We start from the raw sequence: 20,902 nt of genomic DNA on the forward strand, positions 1-20,902 counted from the left end.
GGTGTGTGCCTCCTAATAAGATTTATTCTACCCAGCAAACAGAGGGGACTTTGAACTCACCTGGGGGCCTCTGAGCCTTCTCATGACCACATAACAAAAGTGAACTGCAGATATTTGCCTCCTCAATAAAGAGCATTGCTCTTCGGGGTGAATCTTTAACACCTAACACTGGTCTCTTGTCTTTTAAGGACTGTCCTCATCATTGTATGAAATGGTAGGGCTGGGAGAGACTGCTGAATCAGTACCTAGTGCAGAAAAATGCCTTCTACGTAACATAAAAGATACAAATACTATATCAACGGGCATGTTTACTCGTTCAGTGAGCACTTACTGAGAACTTCTGTGTGCCAGACGCTGTCCTCGGTGCAGGAGAGGATAGGCAAAATCCCTGTGCTCATGGAGCTTATATTCCAAAGGTGGGGACACAAATAAGCCAAGTAAATAACTAGAGACACTAGACTGTGCTAGAGAGAGCTAAGTGCCCCCAAGAAGCAAAAGTGGGCGATGTGGCATAGGGGACCCTTCAGGTAGAGCGGTCTCAGGAGCTGGGACCCTGGAGGTCAGGGGTCAGAGACTTCGGCAAAGAGAGCAGGGCAGAGGTCGTATTTAAGGAGCAGCAAGAGGCCTGTGGGCTGGAGGGCCTGAGCTGGAGAAAGCAGCACGAGGTGAGCTTGGGAGTTGTTTGCACCCACTTCTGTCACACTGAGTCAGCCTTTTGATCTCAGCCTAAAATACCTTTTCACTAATGCTGTTATGCGGACTTCTATATATTGGTATTTACAACCAATGCATGATGTTGTGTACTTTCAACTCAGAGATGAGTCCTCTACAGGTGTTTATGGGGTTGAAAAGAAGATCACCCGTCCTCCAGAAAGTCTCTTTGGAAACTTGGGGTAGGGGACAGGGGACTAAGGGCAGATTCAGTCTTGGGCAATCTGAGGTTCCCCTGGAAATGAAGCCATGACAGCGGGGGAGGAGGCAGGCTCCTGCTCCACGTACTGAGCTCAAGTGTGGCACACACACACACTCTCACACACACACACTCACACACTCACATGCTCTCACACACACACACACTCACACCTGCTACTTTGGTGTTCACTTTTCCATCTCTTCCACTGCTGTCCAGCACACCAAGATAACCAAGATAACATCATAAGTAACTTGAAGCCCCCAGATTCCTTCACACTGCCCCAAACTGTTGAAATAAGTCATAAATGTCATGGTGTCTTGTTACTAAAGACAAGTTTCCTCGACTTGGTTCAAAGCACCAATCAGCACATCTTCTCCATCTCCCATCCTCCACTCCCAGCACCTCCCTGTTACATGTTAGATATTCCCTTGGGTGGACTTCTTGTCCCTCTTTCTTCTCTCAGAACCTTTAAGTTTATTTCCTTCTCACTCCCATCCCCTCTCCATCCTGCCTCACCCTGGTCCCTCTTTCCAGTCACCTTATTCCAGACAAGAAGATCTTTTACACAACATCTTTCTTTTTTGATATCTTCTCTACTTTTACAGGAATGCTCCCAGATTCCTTTTCTTGCCATTGGAAGGGCTGATTCCTGGCATTTATAACTCTATCAGAAAGTCATGGAATGGGAAGTATGAGTTCTCCCCTCCTCTCCCCAATCCTTGAGTCTCAGTCTCCAGTTTCTTTAAATACTACCTCTCTAATGGGGTTTGGGGACAGGAGTCGGGGAAAGGAGAGGGATGAAAAAGAAGAGAAGAAAGTTGTTGTTGTTGTTTAATGATAAGAATAGATAAAGGTGTCTAGTTTCTGAACTTTGGAGCTGGAGAGGCTGATAGTCATGAGGGAGGGTGGGGAGCAGTCAAGCTGGCTGACAACCAGGGACGATACCCAGCAGAATGTGGTCCCTGGAATGTGTGCTATGTAATCTAAGCGCAGTAGACGTCAAAGTGAGGTTGCCATCTGCCTTGGAGGAGGCGGCAATGAGGGCACGTACTTCAGAGCCATCCAGATGGCTCTGCAGGTACAAATCTTATTTTATCAACTATGACCTGGAATCAACATGCCCTTACCTGAAACTTGGAATCCAGTTTGCTCCTTTCATTGGAAGGGTGTGACACTTAGGACAGGAGCACAAATGATGCTGTTGGATATTTTGAACACACGCCCCTTCTAAACGTTCTCTTACTTTGAATGACTTCCCTCTCTTCAAGGTAAATATCTTCAATAGGATGGACCTTCCCATAGGATGGACTAGGTGGATTTTTCTCAATTGTCTGGAATTTGATGCTAAATGAGGGGCCTAACTCTTAGGAGTTGAGGCCACACATATTCTAATATTATGTCCATCACAAGTGCTTATCAGTACTTTTTGGAACCAGAGATGTGCCAGGCCTAGGTGTCACAATGTCTATACCTCTAAGAGAGTTTATTCTTTTTTTTTTTTTTTTTCCTGGCTGCACCACGAGCATGCAGGATCTTAGTTCCCTGACCAGGGATCAAACCCATACCCCCTGCAGTGGAAGCACAGAGTCCTAACCACTGGACCACCAGGGAATTCCCAAGAGAGTTTATTCTTACTAGTTTTCTAAAAGAACCAAAAAGGGGCCTCCAGGTGCTATTTATCTTCCTTCTCAGGAAGATAAATAGCAGCCTACCCACCTCTATCTCTTGCCAACTACAAGCCCACTTCCCTCCCCCTTATTATCCTAACTCGCAAGTTACACCTCTATTTTCTAGTGGGTGAAGTACAAAAAAAAAAAAAAAAAAAGCTGAGGTAATATTTATTGTAAACATCCATAGTTCACCTGAGAGCCTGGGTAAAGTATCTCATATGACGTGCCAACGGCTTGTTTATGTATTTAGTCCATGTTACTTTTTTACTCAGGTTTCTTGCCTTTTAACTTTGAGTTAGACTAAAATACAGTGTCTCGAGTTTCATGATATTTCAGTGTATCTTTATTTTGGCCTCTCTACTCAATCTTACATTTGATAACAGTAAAGGATTCAGCAATTCATTCCCTCATTTATTCATCCATTCATCCATTCATTCAACATTTATTAAGTATAATGTGCCAACTACTGTTCTTGGCACTGTTCACAGAAATGAAAGACATGGGCAAAAGTCCTTGCCCACATGGAAGTCACATTCTAGAAGGGAAGATAAAACAAGATAAATAAAATATACAGTGTGTTAGACAGTGCTATATACTAGGGAGAAAACTGAAAATAAGTAGTATCGGGGTGCAGCTTTAAAAAGGAGGGAAAGCCTCCCTGAGACAGTAGCTTAAAAAAACTTTAACCCACCTTATTAATTTATCTGCTGTAAAATTCACACATTTTAGTGTACGGATTGATGACTTTTGACCAACATAGACACCCACTACCCTAATCAAGCTATAGAAAATGCCCATCTCCCCAGAAAGTTTCGCCTCACTCTTTTATAGTCATTCTCCTAGCCCCACCCCAAGATACCACAGATTTTATTTATATCACGATAGATTCGTTTTTCCTGTTTTACAGTGTCATATAAATGGAACATATAGCACAAAGTCTTTTGTACACATACAAAAGACTTCTTTTTGTCAGCTTAATCCATGTTATTGCATTTATCAATAGTTACTGCTCTTTATTACTGAGTATTAATTCATTGGATGAATATACCACAATTTGTGTATTTGATTATTTATCATTTCTCCTCCTTTTCATCCTTTCTGTAATTTCCATCTGGTATTATTTCCCTTTGGACTGGAGGACATCCTTTGGCATGGTCTGCTGGTGATGAATTTTCTGATTTTGTTTATCTAAGAATGTCTTTATTTCACCTTCAATTTTGAAGAATATTTTTGTTTCATACAGAACTCTGGGTGGACAGGATTTTTCATGCAGTACTCGAAAAATGTCGTTTCATTGTCTTCTAGCCTCTATTGTTTCTGATGAAAAATTAGCAATCATTTTTAACTTTGTTCCCCTGTATATAATTTGTCTTTTTTCTCTGGCTGCTTTCAAAATTTTGTCTTTATGTTCAGTGTTCTGTTGTTGGACTATTATGTTCCTATGTAGGATTTTCTTTATCTTTATTCTTGAGCTTGGATTTGTAAGTCATTTTTTTAAAAATCCGGAACTTCTTGGCAACTCTTACTTCAGATACTTTTTTCTGTCCTCACTCTCTTCTCTTTCTGGGACACCAATCACTCACGTGTTAAACTGTTTGATACTGTTCTACGGGTCCCTGACCCTCTGTTCATTTTTCCTTAATATTTTTTCTGTCTTTGATAATTTCTACTGATGTGTTTCCAGCTTCACTGAGTCTTCTACCATCTTCACTCCAAGCCCCTCCAGTGAATGACTCACTTCAGGTATTGTACAATTCTAGAATTTCCATGTAATTCTTTTTATGGTATCCATTTCTCTACTGAGATCCTTACCTAGTCACTCATTAGGACCTTTTTAAAAAAATAATAAGTATATTTCTAATTTTAATTCTTTGAATATATACTGTAAAATACATATGTCTTACAGTCTGAGTTCAACATTTGGTCCATCTTAGAATCAGGGTTTTTTTTACTTCTTTTATTGTCTACTGTGAATTACACAATCCTGAGTTTTGCTTATTTGTGTTTTTGGACATCTAGTGATTTCTGACTGACTGCTGGACATTGTGAATTGTGCCCCATAGAGACTCGAGATCAGCACTGTTCAATAGAACTTCCTGCATTGAGGAAAATACTCTATGTCTGCACCACGCAATGTGGTAACAGCTATTAAACCCTTGAACATGACTGAGGAACTGAATTTTAAATTTCATTAAATTTTTGTTAATTTAAATACTCACATATTTACCCCCAGAACGGCTCAACCTTTATTCCATTTGTCTCAGTCTCAACCCCGTAACAGCTGATATGTGGTAAGGCTTGGATGGTTCCGCCTGGCACGTGCACAGTCCAGCCCTCAGCCATGGGCTCATGAGGGACCGCCCCACACATCTACGTAGACTTTTAAGGCTTTCTTTCTGCACAGATCCCAGCCATTTCATTTGCCTTGAACCCTGATCCCTGCCTTTTCAGCTCCACAGAACTACTGTGCTCTGTGCAAATTCAGATCTCCAGGCACAGAGCTGGACAACAGTGGGGGTCCCCTCAGGCTCCCCTCTCCCAAGCACTGAAGTCTTGTGCTGGTTATTTTCCATTGCCTGAAAAGTATCTTACCATGCTTATCTTGTCCAGTTTCCTATATTTACAGGGGATGAGCTAGTTTGGGACCAGTTACTCCATCACAGTCATCAGCCCAAGGAGTTTCCTTTTAAGTAACAATTCGAAGAAGATGAGGAATATTTGGGGGAAGAGAATTTCAAAGAGGAAACTTCAGTGGAAAGGGCTGTGAGGCAGTAGCGGGCCTGACTTGTTAGTAGAACAGCATAGAAGCCACACGGCTGGAGAATGTGAGCAAAGGAGAGAGAGTAGGAAATGAGGTCAGAGAGGTTGTGGGCAGGGGCGGAGTGGTGGTGGAAACAGCTATCGTGTAGCTTCATAGGCCATTATAAGGACTCTGGCTTTTACTCTAGTGAAATGGAAAGGCATTGGAAAGTTTGGGGGCCAAGAACTGATTTGAGTTATAACTGGATCACACTGTCTGTCGAGAAGAGACCTCTAGGACAAGAACAAGGAGCTGAATTAGAAGGCCATGAAATAACTGGTTGACAGAACTTTCAAATTAATTAAACCTCTATATTATACAAATTTAATGGCTAGATTTTTATCAATTTTGTAGATTTTAGGGCTCGCTAAGAGACAGGCATCTTAGTGTCTAAGAATACATCATCTAAAGTCAAAAAGTAGCTGTGTGATTCCAGGCAAGGGGCTTAAAATGTCTCTCTTTATTTCTATAAAATGGAGATAATAATATCACATAAAGGATATTATGACAATTAAATGAGATAATTTGTGTAAAATTATTTAAATGATGCCTTATGTGTATACAGTGAGTGCTCTATAAATGTCCACTATTGCTCTCTGATAGTCTGAATGTGTGATGGTCATCTCTTCACCAATGGATACTGACTGATCTTCTCTGTCTGAGGGGCACAGACAGCCAGCTTTTATCCTCCAGGCATGTGGGCAGCTTAGGAAAGGAAGCCAGCAGGGAAACAATATCTTAAGCAACACTGAAAGAAGCAAGAGCTAAGTTTCCTCTTAGATAAGGAGGGAAAGCTATTCATTAAGACGGGGCAGGTTTTGGAAGACTCCTGGGGTGTAATCAGACACTGAAGGATGAATGAGATACAGATACTTTTTGAAAAAGAAGGAAATTTATATCCTGCACATGGGCTGCTTGGCCTGTTCAAAAATCACAGACCCGCTAGGGGTGATGTTCCGTGCAAATATGGCTTGTGAAGATCATCTGAATTTGTGGCCACGGCTAATGTTTAAACAGCTTCTTAGATTCAAGGTGAAAATTAATGAGTTGCACGTAGCCATTAGTTCCTTAAGCTCACATCAGAATCAACCATATGAAGTAGCATGTAGTTATTTATATTACAGCTGAATGGCTTTATTAGCTTATTTTGGGAAATTAGATAACGAATGCAAGTACAATCTTGTTGAACCAGAAGCATTTACCGATTGTCTCTGTGAAAATGTAAGAAAGATTCAAGAAATGCAAGCAGAGAGAAGTCAGGTGAGTCCTGAAATCCCAGTGCAGTAGCATTTGGGAAGTGAATGATGGCCCCATGAGCCACAGGAAGGTAATGGATACATTACTCAAAGGTTTTGATTAACGCATGTGGTCTCACATTTCATCTGGCCCAACATGTAACTAATTGGTCATTTCTAGCAGAGCCCATGGGAGAAGAAAAACTTGTTGAAACAAGATCTAGTGAGCCAAGATGGGCTAGTAGTACACCAGACATAAGCTGCTGTGCTTTGGAGATACCTGCATAAAACATGAGGAAAGCCAGCTTTCATGGGGTTTAAAGCTTATCTAACAACCTCTGGTGACAAAGAAAGTATCCATCTCTTTAACGGCATAAGAACCGTGGCAGGCTCAGCCCTGTCCAGACTGCAAAGAGAACTTTGGGAATGCTTTCTGTTTGTTTTAAGAAAAGCCGGCCGAGAAGTTATTAAGAACAGGCAGAACATATCTGTCAAAGAAAGACAATGCAGTCCTCAAAAAGAGTGAGGCATGTTTGTGTATTTTAATAGAGAATTATCTCCAGCATTGGAAACTCAGCGATCAAATCAAGGTACAGACAGAATGATGTTTAGAGTATATGACCATTAATGTAAAAAATGCAATATACATACGCACAGACATAAAAGATGTTGCCTCTGAGGTGGGGAGTTGAGTAGCTGAGAGTAAGCAGGGGACTTATTTATCCTTTTACCTCTTGAATTTATTTCTATATGTACTTAAATTCAGATACGTTGTTTTTCTCAGTTGAAAATATTTAAAAGTTTAGGAAAAAAAATAAATAACACCCATAATGAAATTTTCAAAAGAGGTAGAATAGGTCTTTCCCTTTCCCATTTACGAAGTGAGCCATAATCATGCTGGACACGGGGACCAAAACGAGCGTTCGTGGAGATTTAGGATAAAGTGCTCCTCTCTGATATTTCACTCGAGGGTCCCTGAGTGTATTCGTTTGCTAGGATTGCTGTAAAAAAAAAAGTACCGTAAACTGAGTGGCTTAAACAACAGAAATTTATGTCCCACAGTTCTGGAGGCTTAAAGTCTGACATCAAGGTGTCAGCAGTTTGGTTCCTACTGAGAGCTCTGAGGAAAATCTATGCCTCTCCCCTGACTTCTAGTGGTCTTCTGAAAATCTTGGCATTTCTTGGCCTGTGGAAGCATCACCCCCATCTCTGCCTTCATTTTCATATGGTGTTCTCCTTCTGTGTGTGTGTGTGTGTGTGTGTGTGTGTGTGTCTGTCTGTCTGTCCAAATTTCCCCCTTCTTTAAGGACAATAGTCATATTGGATCGGGGGCCCACCCTAACAACCTCATTTTAACTCAACTAATTACATCTGCAACAACCTGATTTCCAAATAAGGTTACATTCTGAGGCACTAGGAGTTAGGACTTCCACATATGAATTTAAGGGGGACACAATTCAACCCATAACACCAAGTAACATTCACTTATCCAGAATTACCTTGCTACAAAGGGGAAGTATATTGAAGTGTGTTTATAAAGCACAGCTAATGGGATGCATCTCATGTCCCAAGTGTATAAAGTAGATAAATGCTGGCATAGTTGAATATCTTAAAATTTTCGAGTGCATTACCATCCTCTGAGGAAAGAGAGGCCCTAAACTTGGTCAACGAAGAATTAACAGTTTCTACAGTCACAGCAATAAATCAGTAGAATTGATTCCCTCAGCCCCCTCCTCCTGTCAACGCCAGCTCAGGGTATAGCCTTTCACTAATGTCTATTAAGCACCTCCCTAGTGCCTGACACTGCTCTGGGAGCTGAGCACAGAGTAGGACAGAGTATCCGCCTTCCCTTCAGGTGGAGAAAAGAGACACACAAAGTAGTAATTACGTGATGTTGTAAGTGCTCATACAGAGATATGAACAGGAAAAGAGTACCCCTAACTGCAGGCAAGGAAGAATTCCTGTGAGAGGTGACGCTGGGGTTGACTTTTTTTTTTTTAATTTATTTTTGGCTGCGTTGGGTCTTCGTTGCTGTGCGCGGGCTTTCTCTAGTTGTGGCGAGCGGGGGCTACTCTTCGTTGAGGTGTGCAGGCTTCTTATTGCAGTGGCTTCTCTTCTTGCGGAGCTCGGGCTCTAGGCATGCGGGCTTCAGTAGTTGTGGCTCGTGGGCTCTAGAGCGCAGGCTCAGTAGTTGTAGCACATGGGCTTAGTTGCTCCTCGGCATGTGGGATCTTCCCGGACCAGGGCTCAAACCCATGTCGCCTGCATTGGCAGGCGGATTCTTAACCACTGCGCCACCAGGGAAGTCCCTGGGGTTGACTCTTGAGGGTGGAGTCAGAGATAAATGTGGTACATGAAGACAGGGAGAGGCAAGAAGTAGGAGAAGGGGGTCCCAGGGGATGCTGTGTTCAAAGAAAGAGAGACCCAGACAGCCCTCCAGTGACCTGGGATGGGCACATAAGAGTTGGCGTTGAACCTCAGGTGCTGACGAGCTTCTGAAGCATTTTAAGCTTCAGCCGGAGGGTTTTGGACTGCCTTATTCTATAGGAAACCCTGGAGGATTTAGGGGAGCTACTTGGTCAGATTTCCTTTACAGGAAGACCTTTCTGAGAGAGAGTGAATAAAGATGGGACAGATTAAAGAGAGGGTGACACACAAGGAGATTTTTGTAGGTGAGGGGAAAAAATGAGCAATAAACTATGGCGGTGATGACAGGACTAGAGGAGATAGGAAATAATTGTTTTCTCTTAGTTGCATGCATTCATTTCATTTTCTTAAAATTCTATATTACTTTTCAGATTGTAAAAAATTGGAAAAAAATTTTCAATGTCTGTGGAATAAAACAAAATGATCCTTAATTGCACTCCGGGAATAAGCGTTATTAGTTTTGTGTGGCTCCTATTTCTTTTCAAAATCATATATATGAACATATGTAGTCATTTACTCAAAAGCTATTTTTGTAAGCCGATCTCTCCACTGCATATATCACATTTCCCTATTCCATTAAGCGACTTTGTACAACTTGATTTTAATTGATGTGCCATATTTCTTTAGCCAATCTAGGGGACAGATTTGAAAACTATTAAAGGATTATAAATAGTATGAAGAGGTGACTGATGAGCTGATGAGGTATGTGGAAAAGGGAGAAAACCAGGAAACCCCAACTTCCGAGCTGAAGCCTCTCGCCCTACAGTTGTCTTCCTGTTTAGGCCTGAACTGGAGGAATGGTCAGAGGAAAAAGACACCCAGAAGGATCCGTGAATACATGTTCTAGTCAATCTCAACAATAGTGAAAATAACCACTCCTCGGGGCATGCAGACACAGCCCCGTGTTCAGAAATGGCCAGAGCATTCATTAAAATAGATTAAATGGCTGTTCTGAAATCCTCAAAGGATATGGTAGATAAAACAAATGCACTCCTAAACACAGCTGCGGGCCGCCCAAATCCCAGCTGCACCTGATGAGCCACCTCAGAGAGAAGCAAGCTGAGACAGCCTTCTCTGCAAGGAGGCCAAGCCTCTCCAGGCACTGCGGCCCTGCCCAGTCTCTGCACCTGTCACTCACCTGACATCTTCCCCGCATCCTGGGAGGGCGCGCTTGTCCTGGCACTCCCTTTCCGCAGCGACAGGGAGAGGAGGTGGAGCGGCTGTTTCCAAGAGGGGCCTCAATCCCTGAGAGGCACAATAAGTCCAGTGGAGGCGAATAATAAAGCTTATTCATTTCCAAAGAAATGAAAAGGGGAGGTGCTGGCAAACAGACTAACTAATCAGGCGCTCAGGTTAAGTGCAGCTTGGTTTCCATTGTCTAACGCAACTCCTACACTTCTGAGCTTCTTTAGAAAAGGTTTATGGTTGAAATATAACTTGTGTCTTTTGACCAGTCAGGAACTGAAAGACATTCCTCTTTTAATCTTATGAATGGAAAGTAATAAATTTCAGTGACTTTCTTCTTTATGTTCATGGACCAAGTCTCAGAACAAAATAGAAATAATCTCTTCTCTTGTGCCTGAGGTAGACTTTCAAAAGCAAAGGACTTTCCTTCCTCCTTCCCTCCCTCCCTCCCTTCCTTCCTTCTTACCTTCCTTTCTTCCCTCCTTCCTTTTTCTTTTTCTGAAGTGTATGAACTATTTCTGTTCTTACTTTAAGGGAAACTGCGGGGTTTAGAGTATATCTTTATGTGGAGCTGATAGGAAGGTGCTCTCATATCAGCATTTATTGCTCTATTGCTCTTCTCTTAGCAGTTATTCTGCCAAAGAGAAAATATGGGATGCACCTTTGTCAAAAAGCTCTCCATCATTTGCAGTTCACTGAAACTCACTCATTCCCTCATTAAGCATTTATGGACCTGCTGCTACTTTTGTGCCTGGCATCATGCTAGGCATTCAGGAAGTGGGGATGGCTGCAACATAGCAGCCAGTCCCAGCCTCAGGAATCTCACAGTTGAGTTAGGAGGTAATTTCAATAGGATGTGATGGGGGCTATAATGAAATGAAGCACAGGGTGCAAAGGAGAATCTATTGATGGTTCAAGGGTCGTTGAGCTTGGTTTTGCAGGGAAGATGCCTATGACTGTGAGGGAAGAGCAGGTGCAGGGGTGTGGGGTTACAAGAGAATGTGAAGCATTTGGAGAACTGGAAGTACCTCAGTGAGATGGGAGCAAAGAGGAGAGGTATAGGTACTCCCCAGGAGACCCCTGGCCCCATCCTGCAGGTAATGGAGAGCCTCCGATAAGGATTTTAAGAAGAGGCATGATATGGTCAAATGTGCACTCAGTAAAGTGTTTCTTTGAACCTTTTTGTTCACTGCACCACTATATATGAGTGTCATCGTCTTATTAAACTAAAAGCTGAAATTCCCATTGGAAACCCTACCCTACAGTTCTTGTAATGGAAACATGAAGGTAACTCAGTACTTACAACCCTGGGTTGAAAAAAGATCAAGGACATTTCATAGATCTTATTGCTTTACTTTTTCTCTTAGGGCAAAGCACACATAAAAAAGACCCTCAGATGTTGCTCACTGCTACCAAGATTTTCTGTTTTAATCTTACATCTTTCATCCTAAATGCTCGTGAAAGACATGTTGCTTTTTGTTCAAACTTGGGCCAGTGACAAAGCTTTTCAAGTTTGTTGACCCAATAATCAGCCATTGCACTCAAAGACTTAGAGTGGATCAGTTTAAAAACAGCTATCAGTGCATCTGAACTACAGCTCCCAACCCCATATGCCTGGGCTTGCTGCTGCCACAGGGAAGCTCCCACTTCTTCCCAGGGGGGTACTGTGTTTCTCAGCCTGTTTTAGCACTAACATGTAAAAGCTGCTTGTGTCAAACATGGGTAAATGGCAAACTCACTTAGGAGATTAGCTCACCTCTATTCCACAGCAGGAGTGGCCAAATGAGATAAACCCCAAAGACTTATGGCAAGACGGATCTAGTGTCCCGTTTTGGAGAACGGCACAGGGGTCCTTATGGGAAGGAGATGGAGCCCCTCTCTGTGCTTATCTCAAGAGATTAGCTTTAAACACCGTAGTTTTCTCCAGTCAAGAATTCATTATGGAACTGTCACTTTCTATTTAAACATCTTTGAGCTCTTTATTTCTGCAGCCCTTGGCATTGAGATAAAAGGCTCTTAAATCACTCCTCCCCCCCACCAACTACTACACTGTATTAATAATTGCCATAGAATGAATGTTTGTCCCCCACCCCCCATTCATACATTGAAACCTAATCCTCAACGTGATGGTATTAGGAAGTGTGCCTTTGAGAGGTGATTAGGTCATGAGGGTACAGCCCTCATGCATAGGATTAGTGCTCCTTTAAGAGACCCCAGAGAGCCCCCTTGTTCCTTATGCCACATGAGGACACAGCAAGAAGATGGCTGTCTAGGAAACAGGAAGCGGGCTCTCAGCAAATAACAAATCTCCTGATGCCTTGATCTTGGAATTTCCAGCCTCCGGGGCTATGAGAAATAAATGTCTGTTTATAAGCCACCCAGTCTATGGTGTTTTTTTTTATAGCCGCCTGAACAGACTAAGACAGAAACTGCTACTGAGAAGTGGGGTGTGGCTGTAACAAATACTGTAAAACATGGAGGCATTGGGTAGTGAGGATAATGGGTAGGGGCTGGAAGAATTTTTAGTATGCTAGAAAAATCCTACATTGAGATAAATGGACTGTTAAGGGTGATTCTGGTAAGAGCTCAGAAAGCAAAGAGAACTGTATAGACAGCCTCAGTCTTCTTAGAGAATACCTAAGTAATCGTGAAAAGAATGTTGGTAGAAGTATGGACAGAAAAGCCATGCTGAGAGGTCTCAGAGGAAAATGAGGAACATGTTATTGGAAACTGGAGGAAAGGCCATCCTTGTAATAAACTGGCAAAGGACTTGGCTGAATTGTGAGTGATGAAATTGGATATGTAGCTGAAGCTATTTCTAAGAAAAGTGCAGAAGGTACAGCTTGGCTCTTCCCAACCGCTTATAGCAAAATTTGAGGGGAGAGAAAAAACTTAAAGATGGAATTAAGCAAAAAGGAAGCAGAACTTCAAGATTTGGAAGATTCTCAGCCTGTCCATATGGCAAAAAATGAGAACATGAAGAGTATGGCCAAGCGACTATTTTCTAAGGAGCTGAATATGACTCAGCCGTCTCAAGCCAAGTGTTGTTCTTCAAGACTATGGAAGAATGACCCTGAAGCCAATCCAGAGGCCATCACACACCACTCCTATCACAGGCCAGAGTGCAAGGGCCTAGGGAGCAGAGTGATTTCAAAGGGTGGGACCACCTTTCTGGGTCAGGTGAGGCAAGATGCCCCCTCAGTGCTTCAGGTGTGGGTCCCTGCAGGGAGGTCCCCCAGCTTGGGCTGCATCTAGTGGAACCATGGCATGGATAGGGTCCCCTGGGAGAGCCACAAGGCCCCAGAAGAGAACCACGGTGCGGCAGAGCCCTAGCAGAGAGCCACTAATGGGCTGTCCCACTGACACATGGGGTGACATTGCCACCCCAGTGGGCCTGGAAGGGAGAACACTAAGCCAAAAAGGAGTGTTCTCAAGCCTTGAGTTTTAATGCTGTTTATCCTGTTAGGTTTTGGACTTACTTGGAACCTGACATCCCTCTCTTCGTTCCTGTTTCTCCATAGGAATGGGAAGGTCTATCCTATGTCTGTCCTACCTTTGTATTTTAGAAGCACATAGCTTGTCTGGTTTCAGGGATTCACAGCTGGAGAGGAATGTGCCACGGGTTGACCTTGAATCTTGCCAATATCTGACTTAGATGGTATTTAGATGAGACCTTGGACTTTAGACTTTTGAACTGCTGCTGAAAGAAATTAAGACTTTGAGAGCTATTGGGATGGAATCAAGGCATTTTGTATGCAAAAAGAATATGAATTTCAGGGGGACAGGGACAGAATGCTGTAGGCTGAGTGTTTGTGTCCCCACAACATTCATATATTGAAACCTAATCCCCAATGTGATGGTGTTGGGAGGTAGGGCCTTTGGAAAGTTGTTAGGTCATGAGAGCGGAGCCCTCATGCATGTGATTAACGCCCTTGTAAAAGAGAGCCCAGAGAGCTCTCTTGTCCCTTCCTCCATGTGAGGACATGCGTATAGGATGTCTATAAACCAAGAAGTGAGCCCTCAGACACCAGATCTGCTGGAGCCTTGATCTTGGACTTCCCAGCATCTGGAACTATGAGAAATAAATTTCTGCTGCTTGTAGATACCCAGTCCATGGTATTTTTTTTATAGTAATCTGAATGGACTAAGACAGAAAAACTTCCTTTTACTGTCCTAAATTTACCTACCTTCCCCTCTGCTCCCCTCTCACCCCTGCCGTGTTCAGACAAACTAGCGATTTGTGAAAAAGTCAAAGTTCGCAATTCTGTCTTCTCTCATCACGTATCTCTCTCACCTTGTGTCTTTCTTGACAGAAGAATTCTCATCTTTTTAGCTCTCCTTACATCACGGTTTCCAGTCCCTGTCATAATTTTGGTGGACTTACTCTTTCTGTTCAATCTCCATTGTTCCCCTGAGGAATGACCAAAATCAATGCCAGCAGGACCTCTGGTTTGAGCCCTATAGAACATTTAAGGAGAGAGGATTTGTGTTTGGTTTGGTTTAGTTATATGCTTTCCCCATCTCAAGAAACACAGGTAGATGTAGCTTACCAAGTGAGGTAGGTGATGTCCTTCTCTAGAAACTTTTATAGTTGAGTACACAATATTTCCTTGAGGAAAATTTGTACAATAAGCTAGCTATTCAATGGATTACAAAGACTATAAGCCCTACAATTAAGACCCTAAAGCAGAGCTAGATTAAGAAGGAGGTACTTACGTGCTTAGGGCACCAGCAGAAATCACAACCATATAGCTTTAACGAGGTTATCCAAAATTTCATAATCAGATCAAAGGGAAACACCATTTTGTGTTTTATTACTGCTTTTATTCGGGCTACATAAGGGAGGGAGCCCCATAATATCTTAGTGGTTGGAGACTTGGCCTAAAAGCCAAAGGCAGGCGGAGAAGGAGCTGGAAACAGGTTCGCCTTTGTGACACACTTGGTCTCTTCTGCCTCCCTTTGGCTCTAGTCTTCACAGAACGTATATCTGAGTGGGAATTGTGAGCACAGTGGTTCTGCTTCCATGGGTTCTGCTTCCGGTTTCTCTTCCACGGGTTCCCCCCATCCCCGCCAACCCTGTTCCAGTTTCCCTGGCATCCTCTTCCTCCAGTTCCACAGATCAACCCTATTATACTATTTTACATAAGGGACTTGAGCATCCGCGGATTTCAGTATTTGTGGAGGATCCTAGAACCCACGCCCAGCGGATACTAAGGGACGACTGTATTTGGCTTCTGTTCTCAGCAGAGTTTATGTGATGAAAGTAGGCACAGGTGGCCTTTGCTACCTCTAGCACATGTCACCACCACCACCATGCCGCCCCCAAGCCCCCCATCTCATGGTGTCCTCTCCTTCACTTCAGGGCCCCCCAAACATTTTTCAGATCCATGAGTCATATTAAATTAGCATTGGTTGTTGATAAATTAAAGGTTGTCTCCCTCCCAGGGTAATATATCAATATGGGTCAAAGTCTTAGCTAAAGAAGGAGTGTCTAGCTGTGGAATTCTAATTATAAGCTGGTGGAGTAGATGACCCGCCAGGGCAGGCTATTCCACTGCTTCTAAGCTCCCATTATATGGACCTGCATCATCCAAAACAGTAGCCACTAGCTGAATGGGATGACTAACATATAACTAATTAAAAGTAAATAAAATAAAAAATTTGGTTCCTTAGTCACACTGACCACATTTCAAGTGCTAAAGAGCCTCATGTGTCTCCCAGCTAATGTATTGGACAGCACAAATACTAAACATCTCCATTATCACAGAAAGTTCCATCAGACAGTGCAAATTTAGATAATTACTCTCTTGGCCTATGCAGAGGTGGTCTACCCTTACCCCAGTGCAGGGTTTCTCAGTGTTGGCACTACTGACGCTTTGGACTGAATCCTTCTTTGTTGAGGGGGATTGTCTCGTGCATTGTAGGATGTTTGGAAGCATATCTGGCATCCATCCCCTACGGGCTGGTAACACTTCCCATCCAGCTGTGATCATCAGAAATGTCTCTAGGGACCTCCCCGGCGGTCCAGTGGTTCAGAAATGTCTCTAGGGACCTCCCTGGCGGTCCAGTGGTTAAGACTCCATGCTTCCATTGCAGGGGGCACGGGCTCGATCTCTGGTTGCAGAACTAAGATCCCACATGCCGCGTAGCGCGCCCCCCCCCAAAAAAAATCTCTAGACATTACCAAATGTCCCCCCACAGGACTAAACTGCTCCCAGTTGAGAACCACCGCAGTAAAGCTGGCTGACACTTCGGGGGTCATAGAGGACATCTGTAAGCACACTTGTGAGCAAGATAGGCCCAGGGAGTTGTGAGCGCTTAGAGGACAGGGACTCTGCAGGGGGCAAGCCGTGCACATTTCACATGCTCTTGAAAGGTTACAGATGAGAAGAATTTCAGAGCGACGTTTATAGCCCAGAAAGATATTCTTCCCCTGGTCTTGAGAATTCCCTTGATGCTAAATTGTCATGTATGTCAAAGCTCTACAGAGCTGCAGGGAGGGCCGTAAATCAAAGGAAGGCAGAGAAGAGGCCCAGGGGGCAGACCGTGCGGTGAGTAAACTTATCCCAGCACGGGTGAACGGGGCTGTCCCCACTTCGGTCTGAGATTTCCAGCCTGGCGTGCTAAGCCCCCTGTTCCCAAAGTGGCTGTTCATGCGCTAACTGGTCATAACTGCGTCATCAGCAGCTTGTCAGCTGTAAATTCTCGTCCCAGGCCGGGTCTCTCTTCCCAGGACCAAAGTCATGAAGATGTTTGCCCTCGCACAGGCCTTTGACATGTGCTAGGCCACATTTGTATATTTGTCTGAGGGCCCTCTCCAGAGCTTAGTGCTTCCCTCTGGCCCAGGCCAGCCTTTATGTGCTGTGCATTCCTCCTGACCATGACGTCATGCTTGTACCTCGCCACTGGAGATTGAATCCAAAGACCGGAGGACTTAAAAGTCTTAAACAAGCAAATGTTTTCCATTATTTAAGATGTTGAGGAAGGCAAATTCTGAAATATTTATGGCCACGGTCTCCTTTGTGGGTCGTCAATGACTTCTTCCCTTTCAGGAGGCATCTTATGGAGAGGGAGCCCTGGCCTTCTCCCCCTGGGGCCACTAACTCACAGCAAATCTGAGTCAACCATTCCATGGGAAGACTGGTGAAAAGTTTATTCGCCACACACTTCTAGCTGAAATGAATGAAACCAAACCCAGGAGAAGTCCAAGTTTACCATAGAAGGCAAAGCAGAGACCAAGGACCGCCCTGTTTCCTGCAGACATGCATTTTAGATTTAGCTTGAGTTGTTTTTCTGTTTTCAGGGACGATGTCAATCATCTCATAAGTAAATGAAGACAATGATTCAACAGTTCTGTAAACATTGAGAGAAAAAAGAAACCGCCCCACAAAATGCTTTGTGTACTTCAGACTAGGGTGGGGTTGAGTTACACGGTGCCTTCTGGTGTCACCTCTGCTCTTTCCTTTTATTCAGGGCCTGTGAGAACTAAGCAGCTCCATCTGGAAGTTCTGCGCAGTGCTCTGGCACCATAGCAAGCCGTCCAGTGTGATGTGAGCCCTCTTCAGAGGGTCTAAATTATTCTCTACAGGTAAGACTGAAAAGCCCATTCTTTTATTCAGTGTTTCTCGGTGGGGATGCTTTTAACAACTGGGGTGGGATGACTCTTCGCTATGCGAGTGTCTCTGGCTTATAGCAGGGCATTTAGCATCCCCAACTTCTAGGCACAAAATACTAGTGGTGTCTACCTTCCGTCATTGTCACAACCAGCCATCCCCTAACACTCATTTCCCAATAGCACTTGGTGGGCAGCACTGCCCCCCACTGAGCACATTGCAAGTGTACTGCTGTAGAATCTAGAATGTTTGCACTACCCATGGAGTATTTAGGTAGCCAACTTGCCCTTTATTTATTTTGCCAGCTGATTCTGCAGACCTCAGGTCTGAGACCCACTTTGCCCCATCTGCAGAGGGGTTTTGACCATTGCATTTCTGCCCCTAGAGTGAGATAGTATGGGGTGGGGGTGGGACAGACAGGAGAAGAGAATGACCAGCTGCTCAGTTATTCCATTCGTGATCCCTGCTGATCGCCTAAGGTTGTAAATACACTCTAGGAGAACTCTCCTAGGCGTGGAGCAAGAGGCCTTAAGTTGGCAGGAAACATGAGGAAAACATGGAGATTGAAGTTAAAGAGGAGGTCCTTCATGGAAAAAGGCTGGGAAGATTGTAGGTTGTCTCTTTCGTGAAAAGAAGTTGAGGCTCAGAGATGCTAAGTGACTTGCTAAAGGTTAGACAGCTAGTTAGTGTCCTGGAACTATGGTGACCATGCCATACCAGGACAGTCCCCACTAGTCCTGTTGTCCCAGCAGAATTATCAGCATTAATCTCTCTCAACCTCAAAGGAGTCCCAATTTGGATAATAAATTGTATGATCACCCTACCTAAAACCCAAGTCTCTCTAACCATCAGTTCATCACTTTTCCCACTATACAGCCCTTCCTCTTTCTCGTTTTTTTGTGGTTCTTAAAACTTTTTCTCCTATTTGAGTCCATTTCTCATGTTTTCATAACTTCATCATCCTCAAAGTTTGGGGGACTATAAATGACAACTCCAAGTCCAGATTGCCTGAACTATGGGGCCGTTGGTTCCTAAGTGGACGAGGAAGCAAGACACTCCAGAAACAGGATCACTTGGGCCGCAGGCAAGTCCTCAGCCTTGACCAAGCCTTAGAAAGCCACCCATGTGCCACATCCTCAGAGCCCAAGGCTGGAGGTGGGGGGTGGGGGCGAGGAATCTGGTGAACATTCGTGATTTTATTTTTAATGAATCCAAGATGAATTGAAAAGAAATGCAGTGTGAAACACCACCCATTAGGCTATGAAAGTCCACTATGCCCAGATGATTCAAGCATGGTGTTCATATTCTTTGGTAATACTTTGAAATCCTTTGTGAACAATAAAATTTAAGTATAAGCAAGAAAGTGCTTCTCATAACAAAATAAAATCCCTTTTCCTTGTCTGCCCCATGGGGCAAAAAATACCAGTGTCGTTAATTGGGTATATCAGTACCACCCTCAAGAATTTCTTTGTGTCATAAACACACAATGCAATTTTGGTAGAGTCCCCCAGCAAGCTATAATCACGAGCTGGGAGGAGGCTGGTTCTGCAGCTGTGCTTGGTTTCTTTATTGCTGTTAATTTGCAACAGAACTAAATACCTGTGTAACGAGACCTTCTGATACCAAAGCTCAGAGGACTTGGGAGAAACTGGTTAAAATGAAAATTGGTTCCATATAGAGTTGGGAGAGTAAAATGGCTTCTTTTTAAAGTAAGGAATTTTGCTATTCTGATTTTTTTTAACACTTTTATTGGAGTATAATTGCTTTACAATGGTGTGTTAGTTTCTGCTTTATAACAAAATGAATCAGCTATACCTATACATATATCCCCAGATCTCCTCCCTCTGGTGTCTTCTTCCCCCGCTCCCTATCCCACCCCTCTAGGTGGTCACAAGGCACCGAGCTGATCTCCCTGTGCTATGTGGCTACTTCCCACTAGCTATCTCTTTTACATTTGGTAGTATATATAAGTCCATGCCACTCTCTCACTTCATCCCAGCTTACCCTTCCCCCTCCCCATGTCCTCAAGTCCATCCTCCACGTCTCCGTCTTTAGTCCTGTCCTGCCTGTAAGTCCTTCAGAACCTTTTTTTTTTTTTTTTAGATTCCTTATATATGTGTTAGCATACGGTATTTGTTTTTCTCTTTCTGACCTACTTCACTCTGTATGACAGTCTCTAAGTCCATCCATCTCACTACAAATAACTCAATTTCATTTCCTTTTATGGCTGAGTAATATTCCATTGTATATATGTGCCACATATTTTTTATCCATTCATCTGTTGATGGACACTTAGGTTGCTTCCATGTCCTAGCTGTTCTAAATAGAGCTGCAATGAACATTGTGGTACATGACTCTTTTTGAATTATGGTTTTCTCAGGGTATACGCCCAGTAGTGGAATTGCTGGGTCATATGGTAGTTCTATTTTTAGGTTTTTAAGGAACCTCCATTCTGTTCTCCATAGTGGCTGTATCAATTTACATTCCCACCAACAGTGCAAGAGCGTTCCCTTTTCTCCACACCCTCTCCAGCATTTACTGTTTGTAGATTTTTTGATGATGGCCATTCTGAGTGTGAGTGTGAGGTGATACCTCATCGTAGTTTTGATTTGAATTTCTCTAATGATTAGTGATGTTGAGCATCCTTTCATGTGTTTGTGGGCAATCTGTATGTCTTCTTTGGAGAAATGTCTATTTAGGTCTTCTGCCCATTTTTGGACTGGGTTGTTTGTTTTTTTGTTATTGAGCTGCATGAGCTGGTTGTAAATTTTGGAAATTAATCCTTTGCCAGTTGCTTCATTTGCAAATATTTTCTCCCATTCTGAGGGTTGTCTTTTCATCTGGCTTACAGTTTCCTTTGCTGTGCAAAAGCTTTTAAGTTTCATTAGTTCCCATTTGTTTATTTTTGTTTTTATTGCCATTTCTCTAGGAGGTGGGTCAAAAAGGATCTTGCTGTGATTTATGTCATAGAGTGTTCTGCCTATGTTTTCCTCTATGAGTTTTATAGTGTCCAGCCTTACATTTAGGTCTTTAATCCATTTTGAGTTTATTTTTGTGTA

General features: G+C 43.3%; 1 protein-coding gene across 1 annotated transcript in view; it reads left to right on the top strand.

Annotated features, from left to right (window-relative positions):
• NEDD9 (neural precursor cell expressed, developmentally down-regulated 9) overlaps nt 1-20,902 on the top strand; it is a 298,143-nt gene that overhangs the window by 141,896 nt on the left and 135,345 nt on the right. The window contains exon 5 of the mRNA XM_032647489.1: nt 17,704-17,818. The gene's annotated coding sequence lies outside the window, so the exon portion shown is untranslated. The remainder of the gene's footprint in view (nt 1-17,703; nt 17,819-20,902) is intronic.

This window comes from Phocoena sinus, chromosome 11 (genome assembly GCF_008692025.1).
Source record: "Phocoena sinus isolate mPhoSin1 chromosome 11, mPhoSin1.pri, whole genome shotgun sequence".
In the NCBI taxonomy this organism is placed as follows: domain Eukaryota; kingdom Metazoa; phylum Chordata; class Mammalia; order Artiodactyla; family Phocoenidae; genus Phocoena; species Phocoena sinus.